Source organism: Neofelis nebulosa, chromosome 3 (genome assembly GCF_028018385.1).
Source record: "Neofelis nebulosa isolate mNeoNeb1 chromosome 3, mNeoNeb1.pri, whole genome shotgun sequence".
Classification (NCBI taxonomy): Eukaryota; Metazoa; Chordata; class Mammalia; order Carnivora; family Felidae; genus Neofelis; species Neofelis nebulosa.
In genome coordinates, this window is record NC_080784.1 from 152,928,568 (window position 1) to 152,949,063 (window position 20,496).

Consider the following 20,496-nt stretch of genomic DNA (forward strand, 5'->3'; position numbering starts at 1 on the left):
ATGCCACACTCTTCAAGGGCAATGTTAAAAGTTATATTGACATAAACTAAGAAAAATAATACAGTCTGAATCTTGTGAATTGGAGAATATGAAAAAAAAAGTGATGAGGCACCTTGGGTGGCTCAGTCAGTTAAGTGTCCAAGTTTGGTTCAGGTAATGATCTTGCAGTCCCTGGGTTCGAACTCCGCATCTGACTCTGTGTTCACAGCTCAGAGCCTGGAGCCTACTTCAGATTCATTCTCTCTCTCTCTCTCTCTCTCTCTCTCTCTCTCTCTCTCAAAAATAAATAAAGATTTTAAAAAAAGTGAGATAATACTAATGAGTTTTTGTACTAATGCCATACAATCATGCATTCATTGTTTTCTCATTTTAATCCAGTGCCATCAGAAGTGGTTTGGCCTAATAGCACATAAGAGAATGAAGTAGCTCTTAAATGCATGAAATTCATTCCTTGTTAATTTTCTACATTTTAACTTATTTTCATCTCCTTCATTGCCCTAGTCGAACACTTTTAGTGGCCATACGCATTTTCAAGCCTCGGAAGAATGTATATGAATCAATGGGCAGGTAGAATTGGAGAAAAAATACCAATGATCAAGTTGTATAGTAACTATCCTTCAATTAAGGAAAATTCCTTTTAAAGCTTCCTTCTGTTCAAGAACAGTGAAGGGAGAAAAAGATGTTAATGTGTTTGGATTACATTAAAGTTTTAAGATTAACTAAAAGAAAGGGAGGGAAAAAGTGCTAATGGCAAGAGCACACGGAAGAGGCATTATTATATTACTGCTAATGCACATAAAACATTGCCTATTAAAATAGGATGGCAGTTTTACATCCTATTAAATATATCAAAGCTGTGCTTCAATTACAAATCCTTTTATATGCATGTTTTAACAAATATGTCTTTGATAATGGAATGTAGCTGCAACTTCTTAAATGCTAAACACGAGCTATACTATATAATACAGTGCCAACGAAAAAAATTACCACTAGGAGGTAACCATATTTTGAGATCTCCCTGTTTTTTTTTTTTTTTTTAATGTATGTTATGAATTTTCAAGTGAGCAGCTGGGCAGCAACTCAATTTAAGAGCCTGAGCCTCTGGGCTTGTGATGGTTAACAGTGATGTGTTGTGCTATTATTTTCACATGGTTATTTGTGGAAATAAATTATGTCCTTGAGATGGTATATGAATAGAAAGCACTTGATCATGTTTGTCTATGATCTTATTTGTGAAATAGCTGCAACAACTCTATTAGAAATCTAGATTGTGAAATAAATTCTCATAGAAATTAACAAACTTCTCATCTCGAATGGCATGGGCATTAGTTTTATGGAAATTTCAAATACATCAGTGTTCAAATTCAGTCCACAATCTCTAAGCTGTATAATTATGATTTTCTCACCTGATTAAAAAAGGCTGGACAGGGACGCCTGGGTGGCTCAGTTGGTTAAGCTCTTGATTTCAGTTCAGGTTGTGATCTTACGGTTCTTGGTTTTGAGCCCCATGTCAGGCTTCATGCTGACAGCACGGGGCCTGCTTGAGATCCTCCGTCTCCCTCTCTCTTTGCCTCTCCCCCTCTCAAGATAAATAAATAAACTTAAAAAAATGGGTGGACAAAAATACAGTCATTTTTTTTTAATTGGCTACTAGTAGTGAAAGTGGCAAAGAGAACAATACATGTTTAAAAAAATGTTGATGTTTAAGTGATTATGTGTCATGAATATGAAAAGTATATATATTGTCCACTAAATAAGACTGCTTCTTAGTAAAAAATCCAGTTTTCCTTTAATTCACAATTTAATGTATGAACAAGTTTTTTTTTAAGGAATCCTCATCTATGCATACAAATGTGTGTGTTTTTCCACTGGAAATTGAAAACAATCTATTAAATCTAATTGCTTCATTTTCTCTTTAGTGTCATAAAATCTGGCCAAGTTAATTACTCAATAAGCTTATCTTTTGTGAACTGTTTTTCCCCCTCCTCTTACTTCTACTAGTCTTCAATTTCTGAATTTTCCAGGGTTGGAGTTTGAAGGAGAGCAAGGCAACTAAAGGGCATAGAAGTTGCTTCTTGGCTTATACTTTCAAGAGCCGGTGTTGTACTTTCTGCTCTTGAATGCTGTTGAAATTTGACTCTTTCTCTGGAAGAACACTTTTGTAAATTCTTTTAAGGCAACGCCCTTACAACCATGACTTGACATAACTGATAACAGTCTTCTTTGTGGGTCCTTAAGACTTGTGTTTGGTCTCTGGTTCTTGGTGTCCAATTACAAAAACTCTCTCACTTTTATTTCTAGGTTCCATCAGTCAGCTGTCCTGTATATAAGGTCCACATTGTGTCAATGGAAAATTCTTCCTTCATTCTCTGCCCTAAAAATTCTGCGTGTGCTAGATGATTCTACCTAGTAGCAAACATGGTACTTTTGCTTTCCTTTACTTACTTTTTTGTTTTTTGTTTTTCCTTTTTTTTTTCTTTTACTTCTTCTTCTTCTTTTTTTTTTTTAATGTTTATTTATTTTTGAAGGAGAGAGAGACAGAGCATGAGCAGAGGAGGAGCAGAGAGAGAGGGAGACACAGAATCCGAAGCAGGCTCCAGGCTCCGAGCTGTCGGCATAGAGCCCGATGTGGGGCTCGAACTCACAAGCTGTGAGATCATGACCTGAGCTGAAGTCGGATGCTTAACCGACTAAGCCACCCAGGCGCCCCCTGTTTTTCCTTTTTTTGAATTGCTTGTCCTTTAGATTTACTAGAGAGGAATCATACATCAGTCCACTGAACCCCCATAATTTCAAGACACACTAATTAATCCCTATAAACTGTTACCTTTAACCTCTCGGTGCATTTAAGCTGAAGGAGGAAGAAATACCTCTCCTCCTGTCATGTAGAGGCTGGCAAAGATAAGCGTAAGAAGTTGTGATTATAAATCACTTTTGGAAATGAAATTTTTTTTAAAAAAGTTATTTAAGAAATAGAACATTTTTTTCCCTCTCCCCATTAAAAGTATGGTTGGTGTGGTAGGCAGAATAATGAAATACCCTCCCCTCCTACCATCACTCATGAAGATATTAGGTCCTAATCCCTAAGGGAAAAGAATATTTGCAGATATGATTAAGTGAAGGATTGTCAGAGGGAAAGATCATCTTGGGTAGTCTGGATGACCTATATGAAATTACAAATACCATTATGAGAGAGAGGCAGAGGGAGATTTGAGAAGGCAATGGAAGAGAAGGAGGAGATACTATGGAGGAGAAGGCAATGCGAAGATGGAACACAGAGAGATTTGAAGTTCTTGGTCTTAAAGATTGGAATAATTTAGTCACAGACCAAAGTTATGGTGTGGTTCCAGGAAACTGGAGGAAATAAGGTACAGATTCTCCCCTAGAGTCTCCAGAGGGAGCATGGCCCTGCCAACACCTTGATTTTTCACCTGATTTTAGATTTTTGTCCTTTAGGACTGTGAGAGATTAAATCTCTGTGGTTTTAAGCCACTAAATTTGTTATAATTTATTACAGTAGCTATAGGAAAATGACACCACCTGAAAGAAAAGTTCCGTACGCTTTCCTTTGCACACATGGTTTTGACGTTTGTTGCTTGGTTGCATCTTGCTTTGCTTTAATCAGTTGTCACTCAATACCTTTTTACTGTACATTAGTGGTTATAAAAATCATCGGTATTATTAGAATCAAGTCTGATTCATCACATTTTTAAAACATTTTTTAAGATACAGTTATCGACTATGACACTTTTCTATATCACATCAAAAGTTGTTAACTTTCAAGACAGTCTTAAAAGAGTTGTCTCGGGGACCCTGGGTGACTCAGTCAGTTGAGTGACCGACTTCGTTTCAGGTCATGATCTCACAGCTGGTGTTTGAGCCCCATGTCGGGCTCTGTGCTGACAGCTCGGAGCCTGGAGCCTGCTTCAGATTCTGTGTCTCCCGCTCTCTCTGCCCCTAACCCACTCGCATTCTGTCTCTGTCTCTCTCAAAAATAAATAAACATTAAAAAAAAAACTTTTAAAGAGTTGTCTCTACTGAAGATGACCAAAATCTTCTTTTTTACCTGAAAGAAAAAGAAAAAAAAATTTCTTTGGGAAACTTTGAAAGAAAAGAGTTTTGTTCATAGACTGGCATACCTGACATATTTTTGATCATAAGACTGACAGAAATCTCTGTGATCAAGGTCCTGGAACGACCATTATGGAAGTTACTGGAATAAGCTTTCTTGGCTAAATTGCTGATACTGACAACAGAGAAGAGTCAGGAAGCTCTGCTGAAATAAGTGCTTCATAAGAGGGAGTTAGCATACAAAGGTCTTTAATATTTTAGAAAGTAAAAAATGTGCAAATATTCTTTCAATAGTATATCAATCTTTATGGCAGTGACACGACGCACTGCTTTTTTCTTAAGTGAATACTCTATAAAAATGTTGACTTCATCAAAGATAAACATCACTCTTAGAAAAAAAAAATATTCAGTACAAGTGGAGATGAACTCAAAAACCTTGTAAAATACAGTATCCATTGAGAGAAGCCTGACTAAACCTGAAACTACAATAAACTAAGGACATTTGAATTCCATTTTAAGCACCTTATCATTGGAACATCTGGGTGGTTCCACTGGGTAAGCGTCTGACTCTTGGTGACTCATGTTGCAGCTGGGTGGGTTTGAGCCCTGCATTGGGCTCTGTGCTGGCAGCACAGACCCTCCTTGGGATTCTGTCTCTCTGCCCCTCCCGCACTTGTGCTGTCTCTGTTTCTCTCAAAATAAAGAAACTTTAAAAAAATAATAAAAAATATAAAAACCATATCATTACATCAGGGTTTTCAACACTTACAACTACCAAAGCAATCAATCTATCAAATCATTTACATGTCCTACCTAATATATTCTCTTGTCAAAGATTACACATAAACTAATAATCATCTTCTTGAAAATAAACAAAAGCAGCCTCCCCAATTTTCCATAAAAAAAAGTGAAATTTAACCTGCCTTTCTATTTGGAATATCTTGTTCATGTTACTAGAATATAATTTTTAAATATCTTTCAACTGTATCACAAAATAGAAGGTTTACTTTGAAATTATGTGTTTTATGTTATTGAATTTAAAATATTTTTCTACAAAGGGGTGCATGGGCATCACTAGAATGCCAAAGGGGCCTGTGACAAAAACAGCAACAATAACAACAAGAGTACTTGCACTAGATCACGTGTTCAGAATAAAATGAAGGGAGGAAACAGAGGAAGAAGCAGGAATAACAGGCTGCTAAAGCCATAATCTAGATGAGACATGATGTGGTTTGTTCCATAGATACAGCGGTGGGTAGTGTTCCTATTGTGCATATATTTTGAAGATCGAGCTAATAGAAGTTTCTGGTATATCTTTTTCTTTGATACTGGTTATCTGGATTATTTTTTTCTGCGTATTGCCATCTTTTCCATTGAACATTCACTCTTCTTCTAGATCTGTATTAATCTTTTTTTTTTTTAATTTTTTTTTCAACGTTTTTTATTTATTTTTGGGACAGAGAGAGACAGAGCATGAACGGGGGAGGGGCAGAGAGAGAGGGAGACACAGAATCGGAAACAGGCTCCAGGCTCCGAGCCATCAGCCCAGAGCCTGACACGGGGCTCGAAGTCACGGACCACGAGATCGTGACCTGGCTGAAGTCCGACGCTTAACTGACTGCGCCACCCAGACGCCCCTGTATTAATCTTTTTATAAAGTAGATACAAATCCTTTGTGTTACATACATAGAAAATGTCTTCCTCCAGTCTTTTGGTATCTTCTAACATTCTTTATATTGTTTTTATTTGCACAGGTTAATCTTTTTATTTTATGAAAGTCTAATGTCCTAATATTTTAACCTATGCTATATATACTTTTTACATATTATTGAAGAAGAAACTATCCATTCTAGGCCAGCATTATAAGGATTAATAGCATAGATTTTCTTTTAAGGTTTTTTTTTTTGTTTTGGTTTTTTTTCTTTTAAGGTTTTTACCACTTAGGTCTGTTTCTATCAAGAACTGATTATTACTTATGGCATTATGTAGTTTATATATAAAAAACATGTATATTTTAAGTTTATTTATTTTGAGAAACAGGGCATTAACAGGGTAGCATGAGGAGCAAGGTAGAGAGACAGGAAGAGAGAGAATCTTGTGCAGAATCTGTGCTGTCAGCACAGAGCCCTACTTGGGCTCAGTACCACAAAGAGTGATATCATGACTTGAACCTAAATTAAGAGTAGGACACTTAACTGACTGAGCTACCCAGGCACCCCTGTTTTATACATTTGTATATGAAAAATTACCCCAATAAAATGTTTATTTTAGTGCCATATAAAATATTAAGTTTCTATAGTAATACAAGTCTGTTTTCAAGCTATATTTTCATTGATCAATGTGTTTTCTTGTATGTCATAATTTTATAGCTTTATAATAAATGCTGATTCTGGTAGGGCAATTACCCTGTCTGTTTTGGTTTTTCAAAATTATATTGGCTGTCCTGTGACTTAATTCAGTCATACGAAATTTATTCTAAGATTGTCATAGACATGAACAGGATTTGTAGATTTTTACTTTGGAAAATTTATGTGTTTATGCTTAGTTTCCCATCAATGAATATAACACATCTCTTCATATTTACATTTTGTTTATTTTTTAGTAACATTTTACAGTCTGTATATAGAAGTAATTTCTATGTAAATTTATAAAATATTAGGTCGTGTTGATGTACCATCAATTATTCATACACACCTTGTTGATGGAAATCTGGATTATTTCTATATTTATTATCATCATTGTAGATATATCCTTTTATATGTTAGCAAGTTTACATTTGATCCTGATTCCTAGAAATTTGGTTATAGTGTCAAGTAGCGAATATGTAATTGTGCTGTATTTTGCCAATTTCCCCTCTGTATGACTTATATCATTTTGTATTCCACTGCAATGTAGTAGAGGTGCTGTATCCCTACAGTCTCACTAACAGATGTGCTATCAAAATATTGGCTTTTTAGAAATCTAATAAGTACGAGATGAGATTTAAGAGTATTTTTAACTTGAAGTTCTCTCTTTATGAGGATTTTAAGTGACTAATTATGTGTTTATGCTAATCTGAATTTCCATTTTTGTGATTTGATTGTTCATATATCTTATCCATTTTTATTTAATATTTTTGGGCATTTCCATCTCAATTTGTCACTTAAGTATTTGTCAGTCTTTAGTATTAGTCATATCCAATTTTAAGCGCGACAGCTTACAAATAATTTTTCCTATTTTGTCATGCCATTTTGAGTTTGTGGTATTTACATTTTAATTTTGCTTTACCTTGCAAAAAAGACCAATAGATTTTTTTTCAAAGGCTAATTAATTAGATTATATCATCCTTTTTTATCACTAATGATTTGATTTATTAAATCTATTTCTATAAATCTTGGATATCTTTTTGGCATATCTATGCTGTTTCATTAGTTTTTCTATCTGTCTATAAACAAATTCTATATGACTTTAGTAATAGAGGATCTATAAAATCTTTCAATCTCTACTATATCTACTCCTACATTATTGTTTGTTCCTCAGTTTTTCTAATTAATGAACATTATTTAATTTTACATTAAATTTTATAATGTTTTGCTGCATGTGAAGAAACAGAAGTGACTATTCTTAATGTGATCATTCTACATTTATAAGCTAATAGAAAAAAAATGAAATCTTCAGGAGATGAGGCTTCTTGTTCAGAAGTATGGTATCTATCTCTTTCATTTGTTTATCTCTTCTTTTATGTGCTCAAGGAGTGTTTTAAAATTTAACCTCGGGGCGCCTGGGTGGCGCAGTCGGTTGGGCGTCCGACTTCAGCCAGGTCACGATCTCGCGGTCCGTGAGTTCGAGCCCCGCGTCGGGCTCTGGGCTGATGGCTCAGAGCCTGGAGCCTGTTTCCGATTCTGTGTCTCCCTCTCTCTCTGCCCCTCCCCCGTTCATGCTCTGTCTCTCTCTGTCCCAAAAATAAATAAATGTTGAAAAAAAAAAAATTGAAGAAAAAAAAAATAAAAAAATAAAATTTAACCTCACATAGTCATAATTTAGCCTATTTCTTGTTAACCTTATGCCTAGATATTTCAGCAATTATGTTCCTCTTGCAAATGGGATCATTATTTCTGATATATAATCTGAACAGTTATTATTTTTAGTTTTTTAATATTTATTTATTTTCAAGAGAGGCAAAGAGTGAGTGGGGGAGCAGCAGAGCCCAATGAAGGGCTCAATCTCACGAACTGTGACATCATGACCTGAGCCTAAGTCAGATGCTTAAGCGACTGAGCCACCCAGGCACCTCAGAAAGTTATTTTTTACATATGTTCCCTATTGATTTTAAATGTTATTTTCCTAAATTGCAATATGCAAGTTAAACTTTATTTTTGTAAAATTTTTTAATGTTTATTTATTTTTGAGACAGAGAGGGACAGAGTGTGAGTGGGGGAGGGCAGAGAGAGAAGTAGACACAGAATCCAAAGCAGGCTCCAGGCTCTGAACTGTCAGCCCAGAGCCTGATGCAGGGCTCAAACTCACCAGACATGAGATCATGACCTGAGCTGAAGTCAGATGCTTAACTGACTAAGCCACCTAGGAGTCCCTGCAAGTTCAACTTTATGAAATGACCTTGTTATAACAGGTTTTTCAATTGGTTCTTTTTTTTCTAAATATATAAGGCCTAAATATATCACCTGCATAAATACATGAAACACATCTCTCTCTTAAGAGAGATACACACATATGTATAGTCAAATTCTATTTTATCAAATGTTTTAATGATGAATGAATCTTACGTCTAATGGAAAGGAGTTTTGGCTTCTGTGGAAATTATTATATATGTTTTTATTTTTATAATAAATACTTTCATGGAGATGATAAGCTAGTAATACAATTGAATTCAATCTTGTGAATTGTACCTAGCAAATATACAATTTGATTTAATTTCTGAATAAATAACTAATTGCAATCCATATAATGATAGACAAATTCTTTTTCCCCTCAGCAATCTCTCTCATTCCCACATGTACTAGAATCTATTTCAAATTGTTTATTTTATTCAATTGAACTATTTGTTTATTCTTTTGCCAATACTACTTATTTTAAAGTAGGTAACTTTGTAATATATTTATTAGAATGGGCAAATTTCTTTGTTCTTCTTCTTCTTTGTCTTCTCTTTATTTTTAGACATTGGCCATTTTGTACATTTATAATCTCATATTAACTTTGACTTCATTAGGCAAGTCCCCTAAACACTGAGATTTACTAAATTGAAATTATAGTGATTTTATTGATTTACGTAGGTAGAATAAATGCTTTCAAACTATGCAATTTTTCTCCTTCTTGAACGTGACTTATCATTCCATTTATTCAGAATTTCTTTTGCAAACTTCAGTGGATTCTTATGTTTACCCAAAGAAAGTCTTCTGCAGTCTAGCCCTCCCTCCCCCTGCAGCCTCTCCTCTTTGCTATCTACCATACCCCCTTTAGCCTCTCTCTTCTTGAACCTGCCAAAACTTTTCCCATAATACATCATTTTTACCCAATTCCATTTGCTTGGAAACTCTTTCCCCTAATATTCACATTGTGGCTCCTTCTTGTCATTCAGGTTTAAGATTATATGTCACCTCTTTAGACAGACTTCCCTTATACCACTCTCTAATGTGACCTTCCAGTCGGTATACAGAAACCTATTTCATTCCCTGAAAAGTTCTTATCCTTATCTGATATTTTCCTTAGGATTGTGATGATTAATACCTGTCTGTTATCTGCTTATCTGTACTGAAAGAAAGCTCTCAGAGAGTAAAAACATCTATTTTATTCACTACTAATACGCTATCCTCTAGTGAATTCCTATTCTTAACATTTCCAGCATTTTTGCCTCTAAGCTTTCCAGTAGAAAGTCTGTATACCTCTTTACCTTTAAAATATACTTCATGATCTCTAACATTGTAAAGGAGAAAAGAGAATAAATAGGGAAATTACATTATTAAGATATCTTTTGAATTATCCCTAAGAAAAAACAAATAACATCATTTACTAATGTAGGTATCAGAACTGTATATGATGCACACTGATAAATATTAGAATGGCACCTAAAAAGAAAAAGCATGAAATTATGTGATAGGTTGGTTATAGAAATAGGGTTTGTAGCCTTATGAGGAAATTTAATAATGCTATATTGTTATTTCCATCTTAATTAATTTCTTAGAAAGCAGATTATTTTAATGGTCACAATCATTTGTGTTGATTAGTTTCCTTTCCAGCTGCCCCTTTGGTATACTGATAGATCTGTTTTACAAAGCAGCATAATGTTTATCTTCTAATATTCTAGAAGCAGAACTTTTCATAAGATAATATACCAATGTTTGTTCTGCTAAGCAAAATGTACTCCTAACATTTCACGGATATTAGTGACAACCAGAACAATGTCCGTTAACAATAAAACATACATTCAGGCATTTAAGTTCTAAATGATCTAAAGAGAAGATTAAAAGTACTTAATTGTGACAAAAAACCTACTTAATTTAAGAGAGAAAATCAAATTTGAGCAGGCCAGAAGAATTAGAAAAATGTAACAAGTTTTGCTAAAAATCAGCACTGAGTCATTATGCACAGGTGAATATTTATTTTTAGTATACTTTGGCTGCATTCTTATTAGTAAAATAATATATTTTCTGAGTAGTTGCTAAAATTTCTCTGATTTATATGCACAAATTTGCATAATATATAGGAGGAAGCAACAAGATGTTCAAAAAACAGATGTTGATAATAGTCTAGTATAGCAGAACACTGTAAATCTAAATCCCCACCTTCTATAGCCTAGAGTTGTTAAGAAGGCAAAAGGCAAAAACCTAAAAATTTAAAGTTATAGGAAAACTTATAAAATTAAGTCTTGATAGCTCTATTTATAGATAGCATTTTGCCAGCACATATTTCCCAGACCAACCAATGCCAGAAATTTCTATATGTGATGTTAAATTAATATTTAAAGTTCTTGCAAATCAATATAGTTTGTGTTTCTGATTCTTTCTTATCCAAGATAACCATTATTGACACTACATGTATCGTATAATATATATATAATTTTAAAATAATATACTGCATAAAATTCTTATGAGAGATGGTTTATTATTTTCAGTAGCACTTTCCAAAAAACCACAGTCCCCTGTCCAGAGTTGAATCTCCTCCATTAGTTCTAGAACAAGATGGAAAAAGTCTATGAAGAGAACACTTTGTTTGTGATACCACTTTGTCCCACAAACACAGTACTTGGAATCTTCTGAAAGCTATGCAATAGAAAGAGCACAAGGAGTGGGAAGGTTAACATCATTTCTCTGACTCCTTCCTTCTAGTATACTCAGAAGTACATACATATATATACAAAGAGGATAAAGTCCTTTGAATGAATAGATAGGTTACATTTAATTATTAGAAACTATTTCTAAGAGAGTTCTCTTTAGCTGGCTGCTAATGCATATGCACCTGGTTTGTGAATTAATAGAGAAAGCCTCACAACACGTTTAAAGAAAAATGGTAGGGGCTGGAAGTCCAAGTGCCATTCCGTAAAATACCAGGTTTTATTTTATTTTATTTTTTTAATGTGGGGGAAAGTAAAGACATTTTTTGGCATTAAAATAATAACTTTTCTTTACTGAACACATTCTCTATTTTTGCCTTTGTCCTAGATACTTGTTCTAAATATATTCACTTTCTGCTTTTGCTAAGAGCTTTGTCTCCTCACAGTTACTCAGTTTATGTTACTCTGTTGATTTTCCACTGATACTGTTACATAAGTGATGTCTACTTCATTCACATAATTTCCCCTCCACATTAGCTACATGGGCGTGTACAGCTCGTCTGCATATGCAAAGATATGGACAACATATCTATTCAAAAAATAAAAATTAAAAATCCCAAACGCCGAGAGTTTTTCCTCTTGCCTTTAAAAGGGCTTCATTTAAGATGTTTGATTCTCATATCCCAATATAAATTGGATTTTGTATCCTTAAAGGATCCAACTCTCACTTCACTCTCCTAAACTGTAAATTTCCTCAACTAGAGAAAATGGAGCATGCAGACCAGACCTTTTAAATAGAGAAAATCTTATTAATATTTATAGACTTGTATAAAAAGGAAGAAACAAGACAAACAGGCGATCCATATTCCTCTGGCTGTGACTCTCATGAGAAGAACCATTTTTACTTGAAATACCTGTAATTTACTTGAAGGCCTAACAGCTAAAGTAGCTAGAAATTTAAGCCAATCACCCTTGGTGTTCTTTACTGTGCCAACTTCATGCTGCTTGATGACTCCTCACTGGGTATCTGCCTTCCTGGATTATCTCCACTATATGTAGTAGAATCAATAATAAATTCAGAGAAAAGACTGAGGATTAAGAATATTCCAATTTTCTCAACTTACCTATGACAAATTGAGGTACCTAGAACTTAAATAAATTAAAACATAGCCCATCCTAGAACCTAGGTCTCCCAACTACACTCTAACCTTTTCCCCACCGCCTCATATTTCCTCTTATTTTTTTTCAAAAGTTTTCAATGTTTATTTATTTTTGAGAGAGAAGATGGGTGCAAACTGGGGAGGAGCAGAGAAAGAGGTGCAGATGATCCTAAGCAGACTCCATGCTGTCGGCGCGCAGAGCCCGACATGGGGCTCACGCTTAGGAACCGTGAGATCATGACCTGAGCTGAAGTCAGACACTTAACTGACTCAGCCACCCAGGCGCCCCACCTCACATTTCCTCTGAAAAATTGGGATTCTCTGGATTCTTCTACTTCTAATCTTGAGTATGTCATAAACAGAAAGCCATAGCAATGCCCATCTAAAAGTAGGGATGATTTAAGTTTTAAGGTCCTACATATTGGGCATTGCTGCTTATGAAGTTTCAAATAATTTTCTTCAACCCTGTTTCCCAATATTAAAAATACATTAACTGAAAGAGAAATCTGAACAAGTGAAAATTATGAATGATAAAAAGATTGAAAATGAACAAATGGAATGAATAAATCTAATAGTATCCTACAAGATAAAATCTGTCTTTATCTCTTGATCTATTAAAAGATATACACAAGTTCAAAAACAAAACAAAAAGATATTTATGTTAAAAAACAAAACAAGAGTTATCCTATTGGAGCAATGCACGCTTTCTAACATCAAAATTTCATGTATTTTTTATATGTTTCAGAGTTGAAGTATTCACAGCAGATGGCTGCATAAATAGATATTTCCATAAGTAATGACGGAATCTTTCCACTCGGTTTCATTTGTGGGTTTTTTTCATACATTTTAGAAGTATGAACATATGAAAACATAACTTAGATAAATTTCCCATCAAAACAATGTGACACTAGAAAATAAAAATCTACCTTATTGTACCTAATTTAAAGAAAAAGAAACTGGAAAATTAATTCTGGAGAAACAGCATTAATTAAGTACATGAAATTCTCTCTCTCTCTCTTTCTCTCTCTCTTTGGTCTTCAGAATGCTTAGTTTAAGAAATGTTCAAAGGAAGAATTTTTCGAGGAATAAATAACACATGGCCAGTTACTGCTAATAATGAGGGGATAGTGAGGATATTTTCTTTTGATATTCCATTATACTTTCCCTCCATGCCAAGAAGAGTGATGTGGAATGTTAGATGATACCTACTATGATAATACTCAGAATCCAAAAAATTTTCCCCTTTGCCAGTGCCTAGATTATGCATAAACTCCACAACATGTACTATAGGAAATTTTCACTTTAATTTTGTAACTGAAGAGTAATTGACATACAATACTGTATTAGTGTCAGGGGAACAACATAGTTATTCAATATTTATGTACACTATGAAATGCTCGCAGTAAGTCTAGTCACCATCAGTCACCATACAAAGTTGTTACAATATTATTGACTACATTTCCTATGCTATACAATACAATCTCATCTCCTTGTCTTATTATTTTATAATTGGAAGATTGCAAGTCTTTTTTTATTTTATTTTAGAGAGAGAGAGAAAGCCTGAACAGGGTAGAGGGGCAGAGAGAGAGAGAGAAAGAGAGAGAGAATATCTTAAGCAGGCTCCACCCTCAGCATGGAGTCTGAGGTGGGGCTTGATCCCAGGACACTGGGATCATGACCTGACCTGAAATCAAGAGTCAGACACTCAACTGACTGACCCACCCAGGTGCCCTGGAAGATTGTAAATCTTAATCCCCTCAACTGTGTTGTCCATTCCTCCATTCCCCTCCCCTCTGGCGACAGTTTGTTCTCTGTATCTATGAGTCTATTTGTTTTGTTTTGGATTTCATCTGTAATAAAGTCATGGTATTTGCCTTTCTGTGTATGAATTATTTCATTTAGCATAAAACCTTCTAGTTTTATTCATATTGTCACAAATAGCAAAACTTTATTTTTTTATGACTGAGTAATATTTCATTAGTTATGTATTTACTCCAACTTCTTTACCATTCATCCATCCAACATTTAGCTTACCTTTATATCTTGGCTATTATAAATAATGCTATAATGAAGAAAGGGTGCCTATGGCTTTTAGAATTAATATTTTCTTTTATTCAAATAAATACCTAGCAATGGAATTGTTGGATCATGTGGGACTTCTATGTTTAATTTTTTGAGAAAACTTGATACTGTTTTCCATAGTGGCTATACCAATTTACATTCCCACCAACAGTGCACAAAGGTTCCCCTTTGTCCACATTCTCACCAACCCTTGCTATTTCTTGTCTTTGTGATACTTGCAATTTTTATTTGGTGCGAGGTGATATTTTATTGTGGTTTTGATTTGCATTCCCTGATGGTTACTGATGCTAAGCATCTTTTCATGTGTCTGTTGGCCATCTATATGTCCTCTTTGGAAAATATTCTCTTTGGTAAACGCCTGTTCACATCCTCTGCTCTTTTAGTTCAGATTTTTTTATATTGAGTTTTAGGAGCTTTTTATATATTAAGAATAGTAACCCCTTATCGGGTATATTATTGTAAATATCTCCTCTCATTCAGTAGTTGCCTTTTATTTGATAGTTTCCTTTGCTATGCAAAGCATTTTAGTTTAATACACTTTCATTTGTTTATTTTTGTTTTTGTTGTCCTTGCCTGAGAAGATATATCCAAAAAAAATATTGCTAAGACCAATGTGCAAGAGCTTACTGCCTAGGTTTTATGGTAGGAGTTTTATGGTTTCAGGTCTTATATTTAAGTCTTTAATCCATTTTGAGTGTATTTTTGCATATGGTATAAGAAAGCGGTCCAGTTTTTTCTTTTGCATGTAGCTGTCCAGTTTTCCCAGCACCATTCATTGAAGAGACTTCCTTTTCCCTAGCGTATATTCTTGTCTCCTTTGTTATAGATTAATTAATCATATAAATATGGATTTATTTCTGGGGTTTCTATTCTGTGTGCTGGTACCACACTTTGTTGATTACTACAGCTTTGTAGTATGGTTTGAAATTAAGGAATGTCATACCTCCAGCTTTGTTCTTTCTCAGGTTTGGTTTGGCTCTGCAGGATCTTTTGTAGTTCCATACTAATTTTAATATTATTTGTTCTAGTTCTGTGAAGATGTCATTGGTATTCTGATAGGGATTGCACTGAATCTGTAGATTGCTTGATTAGTATGGACATTTTAATGATATTCTTTCAGTCCATGAGCATCCCTGTATCTTTACATTTGTTTGTGTCATCTTCAATTCATTTTATGAATCTCCTATAGTTTTCAATGTACTTGGTAAAATTTGTTCCTAGGCAAAAATCTATTGGTAAAATCTGGTAATTTCTGTTGGTAAAATCCATTTGGTAGAATTTATAAATTCTTGGTAAAATATTTTCCTAGGCATTTTATTCTCTTTGATGCAATGATAAATAGTTTTCTTAATTTCTCTGATAGTTCACTATTAGTGTATAGGAATGCAAGATATTTTTGTTTATTATTTTTTATCCTGAAACTTTACTGAATTCATTTATTAGTTTTAATAATTTTGGGATGGAGGTGTTAGGGTTTTCTATATATTATCATGTCACCTGAAAATAGTCACAGTTTTACTTACTTACCAAGTTGAGTGACTCTTATTTCATTTTCTTATCTAATTTCTGTGACTAACACTCCAATGCTATGTTAGATAAAAGTATTGATGTGGATATCCTTGTCTTATTCCTAATCTTAGGGGGAAAGCTTTCAGCTTTCACCATTGAGAATGTTGTTAGCTATGCATTTGCTATATATGGCTTTAGTTGTGTTGAGGAATCTTCCCTCTACATCCATTCTCTTGAGAGTTTTTATCCTAAATGGATGTTGAATTTTGTCAAATGCTTTTCTGGCATCTATTGAAATAATTATATGGTTTTACCCTTTGTGTTATTAATGTAGTGTATCATATTGATTGATTTGTGTATATTGAACCATCCTTGCATCCTTGGAGTAAATCCCATTTGATCACGATATATGATTCATGTAATGTGTTGTTAAATTTAGTTTGCTAATTTTTTTATGTTAATCAGGGATACTGGTGTGTGTGTGTGTGTGTGTGTGTGTGTGTGTGTGTATTTAGTGTTTTTGTCTGGTTTAGGTATTGAAGTAATTTTGGCCTTGTAGAATGAGTTGAAAAAATTTTTCCCTCATCATTTGTTTTTTAACAATTTGATAAGAATAGGTATTAACTCTAAATATGTGGTAGGATTTCACCAGTAAAGCTGTCTGGTTCTGGACTTTGTTGAGAGTTTTTTGATTGCCAATGCAGTTTCATCACTAGTAATCATTCTGTTGTGATTTCCTATTTCTTCTTGATTCAGTCTTGAAAGATTGTACATTTCTTGGAACTTGTTCTATGTTGTTACATTTATAGGCACATAATTTTTACTGTAGTCTTTTATAATTTTTTGTATTTCTATGGTATTTGTTATAACTTCTCTTTCATTTTTTTATTTTATTAATTTGGATCCTCTTTTTGAAAAGAGAATTGTTTGGTGAGCCTTGATAAAGGTTTATCAGTTTAGTTTATCTTTTTCAAGAACTGGCTCTTGGTTTCATTTATCTTTCTTTCTTTTCTGTCTCTATTTTATTTAGTTTTACTATGATCTTTATTGTTTCCTTTTTTGGTAACATTGAGCTCTGTTTTTTTTTTCCTAGTTCCTCTAGAGTTAGTTTAGATTATTTGAGATTTTTCTTATTTCTTGAGGTGGGTTGTTATCACTATAAACTTCACTCTTAGATTTGCTTTTGCTGCAACCAATAGATTTTGAAGCATAATTTTCCATTTTGTCTCAACGTATTTTTTAATTTCCTCTTTCATTTCATTGTTGAACCATTGGTTGCTTAGTAGCAGATAGTTTAGCTTGTGCATATTTGTGTTTTTTCATTTTCTTCTTGTAGTAAATTTCTAGTATCATACCATTGCAGAGGGAAAAGATGGTTAATGTGATTTCAATCTTTTTTTTTTTTCTAGAAAGAGAGAGAGAGGGAGGGAGGGAGGGAGAGGGAGAGGGAGAGGAGAGAGAGCAGCATGGAGGCTGATGTGGGGCTTGACATAGGCTCAATCTCATGACCTGAACCAATATCAAGAATTGGACACTTAACTGAGCAACCCAAGTGCCCCTGATTTCAGTCTTTTTAAATTTATTGAGACATGATTTGTGACCTAATATGTGGTCTATTTTGAAGAATATTCCATATGTATTTGAGAATAATATGTATTCTGCTGGTCTGAGATGGAATGCTTTATCGTCTATTAAGTTCATCTGGCCTAATGTGTCATTGAAATCCAATATTGCCTTAATTTTCTCTGTGGATGATCTATCCATTGATGTAAGTGGGGTGGTAAAATCCTCTACTATTATCATATTACTGTCAACTTCTCCCTTTGCATCTATTAATATTTGCTTTATATATTTAGATGTTTCTATGTTGGGTGCATAAATATTCATAAGGGTTGTGTGTTATGGGACTGATCTCTTTTTCATTATATAATGTCCTTGTCTCCTTTTATAGGCTTTGTTTTAAGGTCTACTTTGTCTGACATAAGCATAGCTACCCTAGCTTTCTTTTTGTTTTCATTTTCATTTGCAAGGAGTATCATTCTTACCTCTTTCAATCTGTGTCTGTATATCTGAAGTGAGTCTTTTGTAGACAGCTTATAGATGGTTCTTATTTGTTTGTATCTATTTAGCCAACCTAGGTCTTTTGATTGAAGCATTTATTCCATTTACATTTAAAATAATTGTTGATTGGTGTGAATTCATTGCCATTTTGTTGTTTTCCTGTTTTATTTTTTTACATTTATTTATTTATTTTGAGAGAGACAGTGAGCAGGGGAGGGGTGGAGAGAAGGAAAGAAAGAGAATCCCAAGAAGTTCATGCCGCCAGTTCAGAGCCCAAGGTGGGGCTTGAGCCCACGAAACCATGAGATTAAGACCCGAGCTGGAATGAAGAGTCAGACGTTTAACCAACTGAGCCACCCAGTCGTCCCTTCCTGTTCGTTTTTATAGTTCTTCTCTGTTCCTTTCTTCTTTCCTTGCTCTCTTCCCTTGTGATTTGATAACTTTCTTTAGTGTTATGTTTGGATTTCTCTCTTTACTTTTTTGTGCCTCTATTATAGGTTTTTGGTTTGTGGTTACCATGAGACTCATATATAACAACTTATGTATATAGCAGTCTATTTTAAACTGGGGTTGTTTAAGTTTGAATGCATTCTGAAACACTACATTTTTACTCTCCTCCCTCCATGTCTTATATTTTTGGTATCATGGTTTACATCTTTTTATTTAGTATATCTCTTAGGTAATTTTGTGTATTTATTTGATTTTTCTACTTTTGCCTTTAACCATATTACTAGCTTCAGAAGTAGTTGATCCATCCACTACTTTTTTTAAACATGTTTGCCTTTACCAATGAGAATTTTCCTTTTATGTATTTTCTTATGTCTAGTTATGGCCTATTCTTTGCTACCTAAAAAAAGTCCCTTTAATATTTCTTGTTAAGCTTGTTTAGTAGTGATGAACTCCTTTAGCTTTTGATTTTCTAACAAACTCTTTACCTTCCCTTCTAATCTGAATGATAACCTTGCCAGGTAGAGTATCCTTGGTTGTAATGTTTTTTTGTGTTGGTTTGGTTTGTTTTTTTTGTTTTGTTTTTCCTTTTAGTACTTGAAATATGTCACTCTCTGGTATGCACAGTTTCTGTGGAAAAATCAGCTGACATTCTTATGGGGGTTTCCTTATATGTAAGTAGTTGCTCCCCCACACACACACTTTTAAGGTTCTCTCTTTAACTTTTGACATTTAAAAAAAAATTAACATTTATTTATTATTGAGAGAGAGACACACACACACACACAGAGCATGAGCAGGGGAGGGGCAGAGCAGGGTGGGCGGGGGAGAGACACAGAATCAGAAGCAGGCTCCAGGCTCTGAGCTGTCAACACAGAGCCCGACGCAGGGCTTGAACTTACAAACTGTGAGATCATGACCTGAGCCAAAGTAGGTCACTCAACCAACTGAGCCACCCAGGCGTCCCTAACTTTTGACATTTTAATTCTGATGTGTCTTGGTGTGGATCTCTTGGGCTCAATTTATTGGGAAGTGTCTGTGCTTCCTAAGCCTGGATATCTGTCCCCTTCTCCAGGTTAGGGGGGTGTTCAGCTATTATTTCCTCAAATAAATTTTCTGCCCCTTTCTCTCCTTCTCCTTTTAGGACCCCTACAAAGCAATGCTAGTACACTTAATATTGTACCAGATATCCCTTAATGTATTCTTTCTTTAAAATATGTTGTTAATTTTCTTTTTGTTGCTCAGTTTGCTTTATTTTTGTTGCTACCCTGTCTTCCAGAATACTTATCTGTTTCTGCATCATCTGATTTGTTGTTTATTCCCTCTATTGTAGTTTTCACTTCTGTTATTGTATTTTTCAGGTCTTATTAATACTTTCTTATGTTTTCTATCTCTTTGTTGAAGTTCTTACTGTGTTCATCCATTCTTCTCTTGAGTTCAGTAGGCATCTCAATGACTACTCTTTTAACTCTTTATCAGGTAGATTCATTTCATTTAGTTCTTTTTTTCTGAGAATTTGTCTTATTCTTTCATTTGGAACATATTTCTCTGTCTCCTCATTTTTGCCTAAATTTCTGTGTTTGTTTCTATGTATTAGGCAGTTCAGCTGTGTCCCTCAGTTTTGAAGGAATAGACTTATTTAGCAGATTTCCTGTGGAATTGAGAAATGCAGTCACCCCTGGCCACAAGAGCCAGGTTCTCCAGGGGGTTTCCTGTGTGGGTTGTATGTACTCTCCATTTGTGGTTGGGCCATGTGGTAGGTGGTATGACCTCCAATTGGCTGCCTGTGAAATCTGGACACAATTTCTGTGGTCATGCTGGTGGACAAGTTCATTGTCCTGTCAACTGCAGGGCCTGGCTGAGGTGTAGGGTTACATGAGGCTTTCAGTGGGGGCATGA